Source organism: Macrobrachium rosenbergii, chromosome 40, assembly GCF_040412425.1.
Source record: "Macrobrachium rosenbergii isolate ZJJX-2024 chromosome 40, ASM4041242v1, whole genome shotgun sequence".
In the NCBI taxonomy this organism is placed as follows: domain Eukaryota; kingdom Metazoa; phylum Arthropoda; class Malacostraca; order Decapoda; family Palaemonidae; genus Macrobrachium; species Macrobrachium rosenbergii.
In genome coordinates this window covers 19,010,166-19,032,665 of record NC_089780.1, presented here as the reverse complement: position 1 = coordinate 19,032,665, position 22,500 = coordinate 19,010,166, and the positions used below count along the sequence as shown (strand labels likewise).

At 33.4% G+C, this 22,500-nt stretch overlaps 2 long non-coding RNA genes across 2 annotated transcripts in view; one reads left to right on the top strand and one right to left on the bottom strand.

The window, feature by feature from the left end:
• Window positions 1-22,500, top strand: part of LOC136826211 (uncharacterized) — a 145,785-nt gene that overhangs the window by 40,194 nt on the left and 83,091 nt on the right. The gene's annotated exons all lie outside the window — the stretch shown is intronic.
• Window positions 19,575-22,500, bottom strand: part of LOC136826209 (uncharacterized) — a 17,047-nt gene continuing 14,121 nt past the window's right edge. The window contains exons 2-4 of the long non-coding RNA XR_010849547.1: window positions 21,381-21,441; window positions 20,274-20,380; window positions 19,575-19,831 (exon numbers count right to left, since the gene is read on the bottom strand). This is a non-coding gene — a long non-coding RNA (uncharacterized lncRNA). The remainder of the gene's footprint in view (window positions 19,832-20,273; window positions 20,381-21,380; window positions 21,442-22,500) is intronic.

Here is a 22,500-nt window from a genome sequence, read left to right as displayed (position 1 = left end):
AATTGGAACAAGTGTTGACTCATATACCCTATGAATCATAAGATACGAATGAATTTGCATGTTTATATTGTTCTAGATTTTGTGCCAATCTTAATAAGTAATTTGTGCAAATGTAATATAATGAAATTCCAAAGGAATTCCATTGCTTCAGCAATTACTACTAGAGAAATATATTCAGTAATAATGTATATAGATAATCGTGACGCAATGGAATGCTTCTTTTTTTACTTCATAAAATCAATTTTGCCTTCTTTTTTAAGATTAGCAAAATATTTTGGGATAATTTAACAAGTAAATTTATGTGTCAAGTTTATCATTTTTTCATGTATAATAATTTACTTATTTTTAATGTTTCCCCAAGTTACATTTTAATTCAGTTTTTGCCATAATACTCCAACTTACTATTTCCTATTTCTCCACTACGCAATGCAAAAAAAAAAAAAAAAATTAAATAAATGTTTAATGTTTCCCCCCTAGTTACATTTTGATTCAATTTTTGCCCAATATTTCAACTTACTGTTCCCTATTTCTCTACTACGCAATACAACAATAAATAAATAAATGTTTAAATGTTTCCCCTTAGTTACGTATTTTGTTCTGTTACTGCCTAATATTTCAACTTACTATTTGCCATTTCTCTGCTATGCAATACGACTCAAAATAAATAAATTTTAATTGTTCCCCCTAGTTACATTTGAATTCAATTTTTTTCCCAATATTTCAGCTTGCCATTTCCTATTTCTCCACTGCGCAATACAACAATAAATAAATAAATGTTTAATGTTTCCCCCTTGTTACGTATTTTGTTCTGTTGCTGTCAAATATTTCAGCTTATACTATTTCCTACTTCTCTGCTACGCAATACGACTCAAAATAAATAAACAATATTGCATAATACTGATCAGATATAGACCTGCATCTCCCTGCAGGCCCTTTGTCCAAAATCACGTAGGAAAACATCTAGAAAATCCCGTTTATATCAGACTGGGGAATCGGCCTTGGCTGAGAATGTCTCGTTCCACTGTAGGCATTTGAAGAGCTTCTGTGGACTCAGCAGGACACAGGATGCCCTGGGCACCACCCCCTTCCCCTTCCCCTTCCCCCTCCCACACACATACATATATACACACCTCCCTCCCTTCCCCAGCGGTAAACTTACCGCAACAGGCCTTCGGTACAAACTAGAGATAAATGCGATAAGATGACGCCCTTTGAAAGGGTCAACTCTGAATATCTGTGATGCCCATCGTCTTTCGACTACCTGTTTTCTTTGCCCAGTACGCAGTAAGGTATGTTTTTCTTCGCATGGTCTAAATTGTGTAAATTCCTCCTTTTTTTTTAATATTTTAATGCGTATTTCTGTCAGTCTTGTTTTCTTTATATAAGCCTCATCACTGTTACATTGTATTTTAATAAGAATACAGTTTTATAAATTATTCTTTTAACCATCTTTTTTTAATCTTGGCCTTCGTTTCAAACCTGCTCTCTATGACGCTTTTACACGCAAGCAATTTTATTATTCACGCAAGTACATATTTCTATCTTTTTTTTACATCCGTGACGTGACTCTTTTTTGTTTTGTTTTTGCATTTCTTCCATTTATTGATCATAATATTGCAATCCTTTATCTTTATTTATTCGTAAGTAACGATGCTCATTTTGAGCCAGTCGTGTGTATGTATAATATTTAGTATGCATATACGCGTATATACACAATAATTTTCATTGTATTCCCTTCAAAAACCTCATTCAGTTTCCGGAAAGAGTTCGATGATGTCATTCATTATAAGACATGCTTATATAAATATTTGTTTTTGTATTTTGATGACTGTATCTTATCTAATCTTGCATCCTCGATGTCTTAATCTGACAAGTCACATTTCTGTCTTAAAGGTCTTTATACCGTCTTGTTTTTACTGTAATAAAATAATAGTTACATTAAGTTATTCTGATTAGCTAAACGTGACCATTGAAGTGGATTCTTTTATTTTGAATTTAAACTTATCTTTTTTTTATATATTCAAATTTATTTTTTATTCATTGTCAAATTTTCTTACATGTGTGTCATTTGATAGCTGGAGTTGTTCCGCCTTTTTATTAAAATATATGATTTTCCCCTTTAGTTTTCTGAAAAGAAAACTATTGTGCCGGCTTTGTCTGTCCGTCCGTACTTTTTCTGTCCGCGCTTTTTTCTGTTCTCCCTCAAATCTTAAAAACTGCTGAGGCTGGAGGGCTGCAAATTGGTATGTTGATCATCCCTCCTCCAATCATCAAAGAAACAAATTGCAGCCCTCTAGCCTCAGTACTTCTTATTTTATTTAAGGTTAAAGTTAGCCATAATCGAGCTTCTGGAAACGATATAGGATAGGCCACCACCGGCCCGCAGTTAAAGTTTCTTTGGCCGCGGCTCATGCAGCATTATACCGAAAACACCGAAAGATAGGTCTGTTTTCGGTGGCCTTGATTATACGAAGTACAGAAAACTCGACTGAGCCGAAGAAACTTCGGCACATTTTTTGCCTGTTTATTTTGTAAACCACCTCGACTTTAGTCTGCACATTTTTAGTTTATTTCATTTTTCAGCCTTCTAAATCCTCTTAAGGTCAACATTGTTAATGAGTTACAAAACTAAAAAAAATGAAACATGGTAAAATGCCAATGGAAGGAAAAATATCGATAAATCATTTAATATCAGAAAATAACTGAAATGTCGCAGAGTAAATAACACCAGTTGATAATTGGAAACAAAATTAACACTTTTGAAGACACGGAAAATGGAATCATCAGAAGCAAATGTTAAAACGAAAACCACAGGGACAGAGGAAAATATAAAAGGTACCAAAACCTAAACAACCACAGACTGTCGAAAAAAATTAATGGTAATATTTATTTTAGAAATACTTTATCTCGAAAGTAGATCAAAGGAAACTCGAAGATGAAATGGATAAAGATCCCAAAATCTAGATAGAAAATATAACTGAAGAAATGACCATGTTAGGAATGAACTGGTATATAAACCTGAAACAAATTTCAGCAAATGGTAAATGAAAGGTCAAATGAAAATAAAATGAAGTTGGTTACAACGATCTAGAAAAATAAAAAGATTAACGAAGATTGCAAAACTAGATGAAGACCAATAATTTCCGACATATGATAAACGACAGACAAATGGAAAGAGGAAACAAAGTACGAAGAAAAAACAAATAAAGTATATATATACATATATATATATATATATATATATATATATATATATATATATATATATATATATATATATATATATATATATATATATATATATATATATATATATATAATACAAGAGCCAAACAACCACACTTTCAAAAATAAACAAAACTTCGCCAAGACCAATAAATTTCGTCACGAGAACACCAAATCGAGAATCCTAAATCCTACTACAGACGCGTAGGACCCTCGTAGGATATCAGGACCCATAAAACAAGCAGCGTCATAAACCAAACCTCCTCCTCGCAGCCCCATAACGCGGGAGGAGTCCTTGGCAAGGACGCCTATGTTACGAAAGAGATAAAGGATCTCGCGAAAATCCTACAGAATTCGAAGGGAGGACCCCCCAATTTGGAGGTTACCCGAGCTCGCCAAACGACCGATTCGTTTGGAGGGAATTGGAGGGAATGGTTCGAGATAATCGCTGGTCAAACGGGTATGTTTTGGAGTAAACAAACAACAAACACTTGGCGTTTTGGTGTTTGTTTATTAAGGCCTTTCTTGCTCTCTTCTTCCTCTTCTTTTATTATTATTATCAATATTATTATGATGATGATGATACCTACGAGCCAACATTTGTACATTTTCCTTAAACATAAACATTTACCGTACATATGATTTTCTCCAGTCTCAACTATATAATAATGCCTTCTACTATAAGATTTATTTAAACTAATAAGTTAAAACGTTTTTATTAGATATCTCCTCACAACTTGAAGTATTCTAATTAGTCCGAATTTTCACGAGATGCTTTGCAATATCTACGTTATATTGGCCATAAGTTTAAATTTTTAAAATGGCCGTCGTGAATCTGTAATTGATAACTCAGTGGTTACTATCAGTCCCTGCTGTTTATCAAAAGAACATGAATTTTTCATCCACCCTCAAACTCTCTCTCTCTCTCTCTCTCTCTCTCTCTCTCTCTCTCTCTCTCTCTCTCACACACACACACATATATATATATATATATATATATATATATATATATATATATATATATATATATATATATATATAAAGCATAGTCAGTCAGTTATTAGGAAGTTTGAAGACAAAGGTAGGTCATTAGAAAACAGACTGCATAGAAACGTATCTCCTGGGCATCTATTTTTCACACTGACCTTGATTATAGGCAACACAAATCTCCCAAGAATAATGTTCACAAGTACATCTGGAAAAAAAAACAGAGAAAAAATAAATCTCAAATTACCTGTTTGTATTAAGTAACTGGAAGTGTGAGTTGATGGATGTACCCATAAGAAGCATGTTGGACTGTATGTTATCTCCACTCTAGAAGAAAAGGAGGGAATTGATGGTAGTTTCAACCTTTCAACTGGAATGGAACAAGCCATAATTTGCCCCACGATTGTAATTAAGACAAATGGGCTGGAAAAGAAGGAAGTGCAGGGTATTATCAAGAGGAGGCGGGTGAGGAATGGGTTAGGATAAAATGTATAGAAGGGACAGGGAAGGTTAATGGATGGGGTCACTGGAGTACCTTGACAAGCTCGTGAAGGGGTAGAAGTAGAGGCTGGATAATGGAGTGGGAGGTTCGATTAAGAAGATAATAATAAGATGGTGAATCTTTGAACTGCAGTTGGAGGAATCATGAGTTCAAATAGGAAGGATACGAGATAAGGGATTATGGGAAATAAAATTTACAAAATCCTCCACTTGGTCGTCAAAAAGATTTTTTAGTAAATAACAAAGTTGTTTAGAGGGACGTAAGTAGACAGAGAACGGGTCACAAGGCCTGAGGGAAAAGGTGCTTGCCAAGAAAGGAAGAAAGCTTAGACAACTGAGGTATTTCCCAGATAAAAGTTGGTTTTTTGAAAAAAAAATTGAAAACAGATATATCCTCAATTAAATAACTGAAACGGGTCCTTTTAAACCTAAGATTCTAAAGTATACTTAATGTTACCAATGGCTGCTATTCTTGCAGAAGGAAATTAAAAAAAATTTGATCATCGTCTGGTAAATAATATATATATTTATGTTTTTATAGCTGCTTTGCTGTGAATGATACATACATACATATATATATATATATATATATATATATATATATATATATATATATATATATATATATATATATATATATATATATTATATTCAGACCCTTTTCTGCCGTTAAAATCTCATAAATGCTGACACCTACTCTCAGGTTGCGTGACTGTCATTAACGTTTTTTTTTCTTGTGTTTCTGCTCGTGACTTACTTATGGCTGTCTTTGTTTCCTTTTAACAAGGGAAAAGCCCCAGGAAAACAGACCACTGTGTATAATATATATATATATATATATATATATATATATATATATATATATAAATATATATATGCATATATATGCATATATATACACAGTATATATATACATATATATATATATATGTATATATATATATATATATATATATATATATATATATATATATATATATATATATATATATATATATGTGTGTGTGTGTGTATATATTATACTGTGTGTGTCCCTTAATATTTTCTCTAACCTAGGTGGTCCTCAAGATTCAAGAATTCATTCCTGGAACTTTTTAATACTTAAAAACGAAAACAATTCGACATAACTGTACATCTCTCCAATTTGTTTATTGAAAACTCTAACATATTTCTCAATTGCCACAGATATATTTCTTAAAATATTCACAGACTCCTCTGACATGGGATTTCACATGCTAAGAACGATTAAAAAACTACATTACGTAAAATAAGTTGACTGTGAAAAGGTTTATACTTTTTTACATATGCACCGATATATTTTATTTTATATTTCTATTGCCATTTTTCCTGTCGGGGAGCAGGGGGTCGGGATGTTCATTACCCGTAACGCTAATGGGAGAGTTCCGTGAGTTTCTTGTGGTTGCGTGGAAAGCGTGGAAATTGAGGTAAAAAGGTAACTGAATATATGCATGTTTTATATATATATACATATATATATATATATATATATATATATATATATATATATATATATATATATATATATATTGTATATACATAGATAGATAGAATTAGATATATACATATATATATATACACACACATACAGTATATATATGACTGTGAAATATTCTCTGTTAAAACAGAATTCCATCAAATATAAGGGAGCTCATAAAAACACTAAAATGTGCAAAATAAAGGCTGTATTTCAGAGACCAAACTGTCTCTCTCCTCAGGCAAATAGTGAATCTGGAATATAGCCTTTATTTTCCACATTTTGGCGTTTTTATGGGCTTATTATACTTGATATATATATATATATATATATATATATATATATATATATATATATATATACATATATATATATATATATATATATATATATATTATATATATACATATATATATATATATATATATATATATATATATATATATATATGTGTGTGTGTGTGTGTGTGTGTATATATATATATACACACACACACACACACACACACACACACACACATATATATATATATATATATATATATATATATATATATATATATATATATATATATATATATATATATATATATATGATATTTTGCGTTAGTTTTTCAATAGAGGTCTGAGACGCTACGTAAGAGTACTATAAATTATCTTTTTTTTTTATCCTCTTGTTAATTCTCTCAATTTTTATGCATTTAATTTCTAGTGGTTATTTTGATTATGATTATTTTATTTACGAATTTTGTTTATGACTTTTTTCACGCCTGGATTTTTTTTTTCTTCGGGAGTTTCCTCAGTAATTCATGAGGTTTTGTGTTGTTACATAGGAATGCGTGGTTATTCTTGAATAATAATAATAATCATAATAATGCCGTTATTATTATTATTATTATTATTATTATTATTATTATTATTATTATTATTATTATTCCTAATAAAAATTTGTCCTAAAAAAATTGTCTGCAAAGTTACGAACATTCTCCTCAAACTTCGTATTATGAAAGTACCCTGAATATGACTAATTAAAAAAAACGCAAAATTAAAAAAAGGTCGATTTTAAATCTATCAAAGAGTTTTCAACACACAAAAATAAAAGTACAGTAAGGAACACTTAACTCAACGTCAGCTTTTCAATACAATAGTTCTCGTTTCGAATTCAAGCCTACAACACCTTAATAAAAGACAGCTACTCTGACTCTAGCCATTAAATACAATGTTTCATTAATTCCTGTTCTGAATTAAAGCCTTCGGCTGCCTTCCCAAGAGGGCGTGGCCATTTCAAACCACTTGCCTGAGCTAGGCACTGACAGGATAGCGCAAAGAAAACATTAACTCCTTTCCGATCCATCCCGATTGCGTTCTTCTTCTTCTTCTTCTTCTTCTTCTTCTTCTTCTTCTTCTCAGAAAAAAAGAAGAAAAAACAACGAAAGGTCAAGGAGGAGGAACTAGTTTCCGACACGTGACGAGGTAGACCTTGAAATGTTTTTGGGGGAGGAATCGCTGGGCTGAAAGAAGAAGAAGAAGAAGAAGAAGAAGAAGAAGAAGAAGAAGCAGAAGAAGAAGAAGAAGAAGAAGAAGAAGCAGAAGACGACCCGGGTTCGAATTACGGAGATGGAAATCCTCCCGTTTCCCGCATCTGGTTTTTTTTTTTTCTTATTTGCCCAAATACGGACCTGGGCGAGTTGCTCAATTTTTGAGGGGGATAGAGGTCGACCTAGGGTACCTCTCTCTCTCTCTCTCTCTCTCTCTCTCTCTCTCTCTCTCTCTCTCTCTCTCTCTCTGAAATAAGTGGAAAATCTCGAGAGCATTTTTCCAGATATTATTAGTACTAACTAATTTTCTAGATACTATTAGTACTAGAACTCACTAGCCGGACAATTCACTCAGTTTTTGAGGAATATAGCTCTCTCTCTCTCTCTCTCTCTCTCTCTCTCTCTCTCTCTCTCTCTCTCTCTCTCTCTCTCTCTCTCTCTCTCTCTGTGAAAATAAATGGCAACATTTGAGAGAATTTGTAAACAAAACTGAACATCTCCGATAAATGAATGGCTTACAAGGTGCTAACTATTTTTCTGAATATCATTAGTACTATCATTTACTAGTAATTTTAATAGTTATAGTGGTTGTATAATTAAATTGTGAAGCTATCATCAATAGGACGGATATAGCACAATACCATCAGTTAGTGCCTCTGAATTTCAATTTAAGATTTTGAAAACAACCCACACGGATACTTGAGAAACTTAGGAATACAATTCGGGGAATACCCAAGTATGCACACCTGTTGTACAGCACGACCTCTGAAATCAGTCAGCGTTTCGATTGCTCCACCTCCTATTTCTTCATCGTTCTTTTCTCCTCACCACGTCCTCTTGTTCACATTCTTTCCTGGGACATCATTCTTGTGATTCAGTTCTTCAATTCCCTAAGACTATTTCAAATTTCAAACCAACTTTCCAACACCCTTTCCACAGCTGCTGTCCGAACAATCTCACACAGATCCCACTTAACCTGAGCTGATCTCGAATCTCGAGTTCACCAGTAATTTAATGATTTCAGCACATCCTACTGTTCTCCCTAGTTGGGTAGGTGTAATCTCTTTTGTTACCTTAAAAGTAAAGTCTTCACTTTGTAGTCTTCGTGGATTTTTGTTCCTGGATCTTCCGTTTACTTTATATATATTATGTGGGATGCCATTAAGCTGTCTATAAAGCGTAGTCCACCAGTTGTTCTAAATGTTGAAAGGTGAAGAAGATTATTTCAATGCAAGGAACCAACTCTGGAATACTGGTGGCTGACTATAAACTATTATTATTATTATTATTATTATTATTATTATTATTATTATTATTATTATTATTATTATTATTATTATTATTATTATTATTATTATTATTATTATTATTGCTTAAACTCTGAGTCAAAATAACTGAGTATCTCAGCTGTAGCATTTAATACATAAATTTCTATATAGAAACAAATTTAATAAAAGGAATTGACTTACGTCTACTTTGTTGAAAACACAAATCCGCTTACTGCTTGTCACGTCTATATCTATAAAATAAAATACTCCTATACACAAGGGCTATTCCAACCTATTTTCTGAATATTTTGAATTACAAATCACTGGAACAACAATTCAATGCTACATTGAGTTTCCTTCTACGACAGTGGAGACTTTGCAATTATGCAGGTTTTCCCTACTGTGAATTACACCACCTAATGTAGCATATCATTGAGGGTATAATGTTTCTCGTAATAAATATTTCATAACTTTATGTCAGACGTATGACAGCCAAAAGTACATGAAACGTGATGCACGTTTTACATATAGAAATATGCTAATATCCACCACTTTATGTCAGTCGATATTCGAATGAAAAAGGGGTAATTTTTTTTTTTTTTTTTTTTTTTTTTTTTGCTTAATCTGAGACGTGATCATAAAAGAGTATTGCTGCTGGTACCATAATGCTCAACGTGAACAGCCCGACTTTTTGGGAGTCGTCAGTTCCATTGAATCTGTTAGGTTACAAAGTTAGGAAAGCATCTGTGAAGGATATGTATTCGGGGTTTGTAACAAGATATTGTTGGGTAGGCCATTGCTCCTAGTAATCTTTTGGCTATGTCTTTCCTTTACATTCATACATACATACATGCTAAGCATATATATATATATATATATATATATATATATATATATATATATATATATATATATATATATATATATATATATATATATATATATATATATATATATATATATATATATATATATATATATATATATATATATATATGTATATAATATATATATATATATATATATATATATATATATATATATATATAATATATATATATAATATATATATATATATAATATATATATATATATATATATATATATATATATATATATATATATATATATATATATATATATATATATATATACGAGGGTAAGTCAAAAAAGTTCCAGGAAAAATTCAATATACTCTTTATTTAAGGAAATTCAAACATCACTTTTCTACATATCTACCATCTAACTCTATACACTTTTCAAGGCGCTGTTTCCACCTCTGCAACCCTTCTTTGTAGAAATTTGGGCCCTTTCTATTAAACCATGTTGAAACTGCATGTTTAGCAGCATCCAAAGATTCAAACTGGACTCCTCTTAAGTGTTCCTTGAGTTTTGGGAACAGGAAAAAATCTGAAGGAGCAAGATCAGGACTATAAGGAGGATGTGGAAGAGTTTCCCACCTAAATTTCCGTAGGACTTCTCTTGCAACCCTTGATGAATGTGCTGGAGCGTTATCATGATGGAACAAAATTCTGCGGTGCAACTTTCCTCGACGTTTTTAGCCAATGCAGTCTTCAGTTTTTGCAAAACACCTTTGTAGTAGTTCCCGGTGATTGTTTTTTGTCCTTCAAGGAAATCAATCAAAATCACTCCTTTGGAGTCCCAAAACACTGTTGCCATTACCTTCTGGGCAGATCTCGCCACTTTGAACTTCACTGGTGCAGCTGAACCTCTTGGTAACCATTGCTTTGATTGAATTTTACTTTCTGGGTCATATTGATGGATCCAAGTTTCATCTCCAGTAACAATCCGGTCAAAAACTCTGATTCATTTGATTCAATCTTCGTTAAAACTGCAAGAGAAAGTTCAGCTCTTTGATGCAGTTGGTCTTCGCGCAACGCTTTTGGGACCCAACGTGCTGAAAGTTTACTCAAACCAAGATTTTCATTTAAAATTGAAAATGCGGAACCATGGGAGATCCCAGTTTCATTAGCTATCATATCGATAGTAATCCGACGATCTTCATCCACTAGATTCTGCACCAAAGCCACAATTCTTTCATTTTTGCAGTCGATGGTCTTCCCTCTCTTGGGTTGTCTTTGAGGTCCTCCCGACCATCCTTAAATCGCTTTATCCAATCATAAACAACTGAATTAGATGGAGAAGAATCTCCATAAACTTGTTGCAAAGCTTCAATAATTTTTCCTGGTTTCCAATCAAGCTTGGTCAGGAACTTGATGTTAGCTCTCATCTCAAAATTTTTATTTTCCATGGGTTCAAGAAGTTACTTTTCTGAAGCAGATGTTAACACCACGGTATCAAGAGGATGACTGAGGTAGCAAGTCTATATGGATCACTACATCACAGATAATTGTTTACCAAGTATTTGGGTTGTTTCACTCCTGTGTAAATACATCATTCAACAATTTTTCCTGGAACTTTTTGACTTACTCAATATGTATATATATATATATATATATATATATATATATATATATATATATATATATATATATATATATATATATATATATATATATATATATATTAAAATCATATAAAATATGTTTCCAAGTATTTCTTTGCCCTTTTTATACCAAAATATCCGAACAATCTAAGCACCAAGATCAAATCTGCTCTGTCAAGCCAAACTGTATTTTTTTTTCTACATGTAACTGACTTAACTACTGTGGTGCTAAATCGTATTTTTGTCTACAAGTAACTGACTTAACTACTGTGGTTCACTTTGATCACCAAACAAACAGAAAACAAGAACGGCCATAGAAACAAAGCTTCAAAAACTAAAGCCATAGATCAAAAAGATCGTGTGACAGATAAGAAACCAGAGACGCCACATTGCGGGACGTGGAACCTATCTTCGTTTGTTTATTTGTGACGTCAACTATTACAAAAGTATCAAAATTATGACATTTTAGCAAGTAACATTGGATTCATTTCTATTTTACTAGTTTTCTCTGTTAGTGCGATTTAGGTACTGTTCCGTGTATAAGATTGTATTTTTTTTTTTTTATTTGGTCAAGCAACGAAAATAATTCCCAGTATATCAAAAACGTATTAAACGTTAACCTGTTTTTTTTTTTCAAAGTTTGAAATTAATGCTGATTTTTAATTTGAATTTACGTTGAATTTGAAATTAATGCTAATACTTATCAAGTACCCTTGATTTTTTTCAAGATTATTCAAAAAACACTGAAATACTTCGGTAAGCAACTACTTCTCCTCTCTCTCTCTCTCTCTCTCTCTCTCTCTCTCTCTCTCTCTCTCTCTCTCTCTCTCTCTCTCTCCCAGCGATCATGAGAGCCGAAATGAATTCTTATATAAAATCAGGTAATTTTAGTGTATCTTAGTACCTTTACATCGGATTGGTCTGATTCAGCAATTGGTTAATCAGGTTATAGCAGTGCATTTCGGGAATACCTTTTTTTAATAAAAATAAGTTTAAATGAGTCACGGGATCTCAATCTGATTACTGTTTTATTCCTTTATACTTTTCGGCTATTAAGCCAGAAATCGATTAAACTGATATCATAGATATATGGTATTTTATCAGTGCACTACAACTGCCCATCTCTGAACAAGAAATTTGCTTAAAACCATATCTCATGGTAATTTGGACATGACAGGATCATATACAGTATGTGCCGTATCAAGGCTCATACGCTAATATTTCTTTTAACATAAATCTGATAAGAAGATAGTTCACAGTGGCATGTGTTTATTCTGATATATCATTAAACATATATTAAGTCAAAATTTATATCATATTAATACATAAAATCTGCTCTTCATGTTTCTTATCAGAGTTTATTAGGAGAAATATAATGTTCATCGATTTTATAAATAAATGGTCATCTTTCATCTTAAATTTGTTATCTAACCTTATCAAATTTTCCATATTTATCTCCAAGTCCTCAATATAATGTTAGCCGTCAATTTTGGGGTTTGAATTTACTGTATATTAAGCCATTATCATTTTCCTAATTTGTTGATCTCTTGTATCTTACTTTGTTGTTTAATCTTGTTATATTTTCCATATTTATCACCAGTTCATTTGTATAATATTCAGCTGTCTATTTAGGGTTTTGAAATTATTGTATATTAAACCATCATCATTTTCCTGATGTATTGATCTCGTATATCTTATATCTACTATCTAACCTTATTATATTTCATATTTATCACCAAGTCATGTATATAATGTTCAGCTCTCAATTTAAGGCAAAGAATTTATTATCTTGGAAATCATTATTATTTTCCTAAATACTCATCTACAAATTCATCTTACTCATTAATTCATCTGGACCTACTTCCTGGTGCGTAAAACGAATTCAGATCTAGAGAGCCCCCACCCACCCCCACCCCTCCTCTTGTGGGAGGGGGGGGGGGGGAAGAAGGTAGGGGAGGAAAGGGAGGACGCGCTATGACGTCCCTGGGAACCAACCCCAGAAGAAGGGTCCCTGGGAATGGACCAAAGCCGCGAAAACCTTTGAGGCGCACTTGGACCGGTCCAACGGGTCGTTCGTTTTGAGTTTCCTCCTCCACATGCTCCACCTCCTCCTTCTCCACTTCTCCTAGGGCCTGGGGGCCACCCCGGCCCTCTCCGAGGTCCCCCAGGGCAAAGCAAAAGGGTAACTCACTCCGTGGCACTCCGTCATCAGTGACCCGCCCCATCCTCAGTCGAATACCTGTCTCTGGCGCCGATACCGACGCTGGACTTGATTCTTAGACGGAGGAATGCTACTTATTCCTCCCTACTTCTTGTTCTTCTTTGCCTTTCGTGCTTATTTTTTGTTTCTTTTGTTTTTGTGTTTGCTAGTTTTTTTTTTTTTTAATTCGTTGGGGTCAAAGAGCTGGTTTAATTTGTTGATTAGCGTTCATTCTCTTCTTCTTCTTCGACTATGTTTTAGCCGAAACGTTTTCGTTTAATGCTTTCGATCTGGTTAATGATTTTCATTTGGTTCGTATAATATTAATAATTTACTAACATCATCACTCTTCTTGAAGCAAAGTTTTCAATATAATATTTGCCCTATGTTAATTGGCATTTTTATATTACTTTTCAAAGTTAAAACATGAAAATATGGCATTAAAACTAAAATTATCTTTCAACTTTGTGTTCGTTTTGAAGTCAGAACTTATTGCATCTATTAATCTGAAGCTTGAGAAAAATGGTAGTTGATACCACAGACTCTACTTTGTTGCTGCCCGTCATTTATTTTGTTTTAAAATTTACCCAATCCATTTCATGCTCACTATTCTTTATAACAATATCAGAAAGCTTTTAACGAGGCAAGACTCCGTGATGCAAATCCGTTTGTTTTCAAAAATTCATGTTTCGATGCCACTTGTTCTCTAGATTCTGCATTTCAAAGCCACTTCCTTTAAAGAATCGGTTATGCAAAACTAATTGTTCGCAAGAACCCGTGATGAAAAACTAATTCTTTTCAAGGATCCGTGATGCAAATTTAATTGTTTCCAAAGATCCGTGATGCAACCTTAATTGTTTTCAGGGAACCTTGATGCAAATTCTATTGTGTTCAAGGATCCTTGATACAAACTTAATTGTTTTCAAGGATCTGTGATGCAAAGCTAATTGTTTTCAAGGTATGTAAAACAAAACTAATTCTTTTCAAGGAGATGCAAAACTAATTGTTTTTAAGGACCCATGATGCAAAACTAATTGTTTTCGATGACCCATAATGAAAAAAGTTATTTTAAAAATTCATGCTTCAACACAATTTGTTCCACAGATGCAACAAGAAAAAAATTAATTTAAATATTTTAGAAATATTGATTTTGACTAGCCAGAATATTCATATTCGTCTATTTTCTGGTTTTATAGATTTTGTTGGCGGGGCCACTCTTTAAAGTGGTGGTTCGGGATGGGCAGGCTGCTCATTCATGCCAACACTCGGCGCCGAATTTGGCTGTGGGCCATTCTCTGTGTGTTGACGAACGTGGGTTGAGAGAAACTCCTCAACTCCATCATCATCTGCTTCTCCAACCCACGTCCTTGGGCTACAAGGGAATTCGTCAGAACCAAGTTCGTGGGCGAGGGAAAACATGAATGAATAGCAAGCCAATTCCCATCAACCATCTGGACTTAACATGGCAAACTGTGGGCATTACTAAAGGGTGTTTGTAGTGTCCCTTCAGCCCCTGGCTGCATCCTAATTTTGGCCTTTTACTTTACCTCCATTTCCTCTCTCTCTATTAGATCTTGCTTTCCAACGCCTCTGACTTTTACAACTGATGATTTTTTCCTAATTCCAACTTTAGATCCTTGATGATTTTTACCCAATTCCAACTTTGGATCCTTGTACTTCATTTCCCTTATTATCTGGATCGCTTTATCTCGCTGTCCAACTACTCTAACTCCCTCTTTTCACTGTCTATGGCGCTGAATGTCTGGAAGTGCCCTATGCTTGGCTTGACAGCCTAAATTTCGTAAACAATAGTAAACCTCAAGTAATAAGGTTTCTAGTATACTAACAGAAGCTTACCTGCCTAACAGCCTGTGAAAATAACATTAACAGATGGTACATGTATACTGATGATAATAACTGCAAGAAATTTCCCAGTTTCATAATAATAATAATAATAATAATAATAATAATAATAATAATAATAATAATATCTGATGGTGTAGGTATACCTTTTATAATAACAACAGTAAATTTAAGAATAATAATAATAATAATAATAATAATAATAATAATAATAATAATAATAATAATAATAATAATAATAATAATAATAATAATAACACCTAATGATACAGGTACTCTAATTATAATGACGAAAATAAATGTCCAAAGGTTGAGGTTTTGTAATAATAATAATAATAATAATAATAATAATAATAATAATAATAATAATAATAATAATAATAATAATAATAATAATAATAATACCTGATGGTATTGGTGCACTAATGATAATACTACAATAAATATCCCAGTGTTGAAGTTTCCATAATAATAATAATAATAATAATAATAATAATAATAATAATAATAATAATAATAATAATAATAATAATAACAAAAAAACAGTTCAGTTTAACTTTGTAGAAGATAAACAGCCTTACATTATTTTGAAATAAGATCAGGTGCTATCAAATTGTATGAGGCAAGTGTGTGCAGTTCCGCACGTTCACAGAATCTGACTTTTTAATCTCGAAGAGCAAGTCGAACCGGGCACTGGGTAACGTCTGTTTTCATTTATTTGTTCATTTAGTGAATAATAGGTTTTTTGTTTCTGGTAATTTGTGTCCTTGGATAATATAATTGTTGCAGATTATTATCCTTTACTAAATGATAAGTCTTTTTCTGGTAATTTCTGTGTTGGGATACTTTGATTATTTTATGAATTAACATAAAACACAACTGTAATTTTTTTAATTGAAGTAAAATTGCCTAGGTTCTCACATGCTACAGAAATAGAATACAGCAGTTTATAGAATTTAGGCCAAAATCCAGGCGCTGGAACCTATGAGGTCATTCAGCACTGGAAGGGAAATTGAGAGTAGGTTGTCTGAAAGGTGTAACAGGAGGAAAACCTCGCAGTTGAACTATGAATCGATTGTTAGGAGAGGGTGGAAAGAAAGATTGAAGAAAGAGAATATGAAAGGAGGTACAGTAAAAGGAATGAAGAGGGTTCCAGCTAGGGGCCGAAGGGCAAAGAACCATAAGTAATGCCTACAGTGCACCGCATGAGGTGCACTGACGGCACTACCTCTCACTAAGGGGCACCTGCCGTAGAAGGAGGGAAATCTTATACAGAGGTTGTTCAAGTCTCTAATGGCGAAAGACATTTTCCCTGTTGCTGCTAATTCAGTCAGTCCTTCACTCCACACACAGACCCGTGTCTCGTTGTGACCCCTTGGGGCTCACACCATATTCCTCCACCGTTGTATTCTAGTCTCTGCCTACGATATAAAGGTCACTAAAGGATTTAGGAGCAAGCTATACTAAGAGACGAAATTTGTCTAACTCTAGCATGTAATATCTGTTGTATATTTGTCAACACATATAAGCATTCAACCTCGCACACACACACATACACACACACAATGTAGATTTAATGGGGAAGAGAGGGGGGCGGGTTCCTCTGAAGCGTAAACAATGCTTCTAAAGCAATACATTCTCACACCCGAAAAACATCGTGGAATCTGTCAAGCAGGTGAATTCCTCAAGACCCTAAGCATCCCTTAAAATGCGTAAAATTGACCGATTGATAGATGGAATGGTTATTTCTTTGTGTCCTCACTGTTAGCGGATGAAACACATAGGGAAAAATGTTTAATATCTGGAAAAGAAAAAATAATTTAGCTTACATTAAAAGTAGCAAAAACTCACCAATTTTTGGTCAGGAAATGTAAGAGTTGAAAGAATTTTCCTATGTAACTATGATCTTTGGTGAATCCAGTTGCCTCCGCACGAGTTCTGTTGGCATAGTTCAACACCTGAAAGAAAAAAAAAACATTAATAAGGATGGAACTGAAAACTTGTATGTACCTCTCTCTCTCTCTCTCTCTCTCTCTCTCTCTCTCTCTCTCTCTCTCTCTCTCTCTCTCTCTTTCACCAACTTTGCTAATAAGTACCTCCATTCAGTCAATGGCAATAAAACTCTTTCTGGTCCAGTTTTCACTTTTCGCGCTTAAGTTCTCTAATCCTTATACCATCCTTCTTGGGAAAGCCGGGTCGTCCTTGCCGGGCCCTTCTTATTTTGGGGGTTTGAACCCACTACTACTTCCGCATCGTTTAGTGTTTTCTCTGCTAGACAAATTAATTACTCAAAGTATCCACAGCACCATAAGCTATGGTCCAACTCCACTTCGTTCACAACTAGGTCATTTTGTTTTTAACCAGTAGCCGTATGCTTAGCCTAATTCCAAATTCCTTCTATTCTGCACTGCATTTCGTAATTCCCTCTACCTTTCCTTTTCATTGGGAATCCATTTTCATGCGGAATTTTCACCCATTAACTGGCAACAGTGTCATTGGTTTAAATTCTCGTCCCATCTGTAATTTTGGAATTATTCTGCCTATCCCTTAACTGTTTTAGAGCACATTCTTGGTCACTTCAGTAACCGATTTTCTTCTTTTGATCAGTGGTACAGACATAACGCTCCCTGAACTTTTTAACCAAATCTAACTCCATGAAAACTCTTGATATGAAAAGTCGCTGAAAACAGATGCAGGGTCATTTTTGTGCGTGTTAGGTTTTTTAATTTGAAATTTTGAAGGACCCGTTTGCAAATGGACTACGATTGCTACAGTTACTTATCTAATGGCTGTTATGTTAACAGTAACATTCTCTCGCGCTGACAATACAACACTAAATTAAACAGTATTTAAATCCAGTAGATTTTCAAGCTTACAAGGACTTTTTTGGTGGGGTTAACCGGTACAGATCCGAAGAAAACGCGATAGAAAACTGTAGAAAAAACTGTCGTCCTGTATTTAAAACTCCCATCAACTACTTAGCGTGAACCACTTTCCTACTTTAGTAGTTGCAATTACTTTCTGCAACCGTGCTGTTCGTACATGCCCCTACCTATTTTCGAAAAAACTTTTATATAATCAAAAGAGCAAAGAAAAATTAAGGCTTAACTTTCTTGTAATTGGTATAACTGTATCCACTAAAATTTGGATTTTAATATTTGCCTTTTATCCAATTAATAGTAGTTCCATGGTTCTGGGAATGTGCCGAACCTCAGGCTTCCATTCACAGCCCAAAATAGGGACATATCACAGCTCTCATTGCCTGTGAATCCTCCTTGTTGTCTGTAGCCACCCATATATTTTCTCCAACTTCTTTAGGTTAAAATTTATATTGTTTTGTGGCAAATTTACTTAAGCACTACACAAAAGCAGTGATTACCTAATCGAGTATTTAGGCTATTGGAGTTGCTAGTTACGCTATTTTGTTCACCTTAACCGAAACCATTAAACTAAAATTTTTAGTTTTATCTCCCTAATTTTAATGGCTTCAGTCATTCTCAGTTTCAAATACTATACAGTTGCTCCAACCTTAGCCTCGAGTGAGGCATTCAGATCTGGGTCTTAAGCTCCACTGTTTTGTCTTTTGAATAACTTGTTAGATTAACCAGAATTTCACAACTGTCCCCTGGACATTAAAAGCTCAGAGGCCCTATTTTAAAATACCTGAACTAATGAGTAACATCCAGCGTAGTTTATAACCAGAGGTTTTTTACAACAATTTCACGATAGGTTAATATAGGTTAATATAATTTAGGTTAAGGCTAATTTCACTTCATTCTTTGATGGGTAGCTATGAAAACTAAGTAAACTCAAGTCATGAGATTTTGTCATTAGCACTAACAAATACAACAGCAATTGAGACTACTAAACTTTCTCATACAGATTTATTTCTCCCCAGCTTCATGCACAGTGAAAAATTACAACAGGAACAAGAACACAGAAATAGTTTATGCACACTGGTTAACTTTTACATAACCAAATTATTACTTTTATAAATTTTACAGATTCAAAAGGTAATTGAAAAGTAACAGTATAATATAAATGACTAAATTTACTCAATCTACACAACTTTTAAATCAGATGTTCAGGTTTAGGTACGTTCATTCTTCTTGCACCTACAGCGATCAACTCCAGGTTTATTCTTCAGTTAAAGTACTCGGGATCACCATGTACTCTGTACCACCTCTACTCCGCCCCATCGCTCAGGAGTAAGAGAAGTTACATGGACGATTTCACCACTTAATTCTTGGAAATAAACTGCCAATTATCGTCCATTCCTCGATGAAACCTGGAATCATTAAACGGGCGACAGAAGACTAGTCCAGTACAAATTCTATGACTTAATACAAAAGCATGACTGAAGATTAGTAAAGATTTAACTGACAAAGGATAATTTTCGAAGCGAGAGCTGTAATAGCTAAAAATTATTTAAAATTCTGAATAACTTAATCTAATGGTTTAGATACACTTCCAGTATTACGGTAGTTAAAACTAAAATTTAGTCAGTTAAAGGCTACAAACAAGTGTAAACATTCTAAGCAAAAATTACCTATACATTATACCAAACTAATAGAAAACAAAAAAAGAAACCCCTTAAACTATTATGACGAAACTTCCGTTCCGCCATAAGTAGTTTAAGGGGGTTACCCCCACCCCTTTAGAGGCACCGCCCCTAAAGGGGTGGAGGTTCAGAATAAAGACAAAAGATATATCAGTGACTAATTACTCACCTTTTTGTTCTATCTTCTTGTTTACCATTTTCTGAAGTCCTGAGTGTAGAAGTGGTCGAGAAGTGATCAATTTCCATAGTTGTAGAATCCACCGTAGTTAACATGCTCTGTTAAGAGGAAATAAGTCAGATTAATCCACAACTTTTCAAAACCAGACTGAAAAATAATTTTTTACTTTACAATTATTATTCGAAACTCAAATTATCGCAAGTTTACTCCTATAGAGATATTTAATAGTTTTACCATTAATTCCATTCTCGTGCTCAAATTCTCAAGATGACTGTTACCAAGAAATATATTAGCTTTTGTTTGTTTTACCATTCAGTCCCGTAGCTCATGCGGTGCTGCTAGTATAGTATAAGTTACCCAACAAAATATGAAACTGAACAATCGTTGTATGAAGACAAATTTTAAGTTGCATCACTACATTATGTTACCTTACTGGTACATGGTTGAACCACCAAGGAAGTAGAACAAATACCAATTTTGTCGTAACAGAAAATGGAGTTTTATCAACTACTTATCAGAATATATGAAATCCTCATTACCTTGTTAAGACGACTCTGCAGCAGATCCCAACTCCGTACAGAAAAGTGATACTTTAATTTAAAACTCGTGGTCCTTAAAACCTCTCAAAACAAGGCAATATTAAACTGATAAAGTACAAAGTAACCAGTGGTCCTTAAACAACCAAAAAAAATACGAAATTAAAAGTAACTCGCGATCCTTAAAACACCCCCGAAAAATACAAAGCAATTTAAATTGATTTTAAAGCAAGTCCTTAAAACTCAAAAAACAAAAGCATTATTAAACAAAAAATTTCAAGTAACTCGCGTCCTTAAAACTCAAAAAACAGAACGCTATTAAACTAACAAAAAACTTAAAAGTAGCTCGCGTCCTTAAAACTCAAATAACAGGACACTATTAAACTAATACAAAATTTAAAGTAACTCGCGGTCTTCAAAACTCTCAAAAGACAAACAGTACAAATTAAATCCTCCCACGCGGAACGCACAAACGGAAACTAAACCAAACGCCACAAACAACCAACACTAATAAGATCCCCACAAACTTGTCAGCTGACAAGAAAACCTCTGGTTAACGTACGCAGTAGGCAGTTGATCAGGAAAAGCTGCTACTCAACTCGGCCATCCAAGGATCTTGGAAACTGCGAACAGGAAGTAAAGTTGAACGTTCTGATTTTTTATTTATTTTGAAATACAGCTATGAACTGGCCAATAATTATGTAATGTAAGACAAAAAGACGCAAGAGGTTGTTGAGTATGTTATTATTATTATTATTATTATTATTATTATTATTATTATTATTATTATTATTATTATTATTATTCAGAAGATGGACCCGTATTCTTATGGAACAAGTCTACAGGGGACCATTGACTTGAAATTCAAGCTTCCAAAGAAAAATATGCTCATTTGAAGATAATAAGAAACATAGAAAGGAGAGATCAGTTGTTAGACATGAAAAAAGATAAATTAATGAATTAATATGTATAGTTGAAGTTATGTAAAGATAAAGATGCATGATTCATTACAGGTAACAGGAACTGTATAATATGTATTCACTAAATTTGCTGGACACCTGGTTTAAAAAAAATTCATTGAAAATATCAATTCAGTTTAAAGTAATGAAGACTCTGTCTCATTGAAAAAATGAAATTGTCGCTGCTAAAAATAAAAAATAAGAAAAATTTGTAAAGACATACAAAAAAAAAATAATTGGAAGCACCTGATTTAAAAAAATGCCATTGAAATCAGAACTTCAGCTTGAGGTAAGGAATAGTCTGCCTCATAAAAAAATTAAAGTGTCACAAAAAAATTAAAAAATTAAAAAATGTGTAAACTTATACGTCCGCGTAACCTCAATATCTCTCATACTTCCTGTACCAGCTCAGGAGGTCTTTGTAATTCGATCCTTCCGTGCCAACTTTTTTTCTTTCCGGGGAAGTAACTGAATCTCTTTCTTATAGCTGTTGACGGGTTATCATAATTAGATGAGATTTGATTAACTTCTTATTAGTATCTTCAGTCATCTCTTAGTCTGCTTCGTAAAATAGACTTTCTCCTGAATTCAGGGTTTCTCTCTCTCTCTCTCTCTCTCTCTCTCTCTCTCTCTCTCTCTCTCTCTCTCTCTCTCTCAGCATTGATAGGAAGTTTCTTTTTTAATCTCACCTGAATTTCTTTTAATAGACTATTTTTATAACAC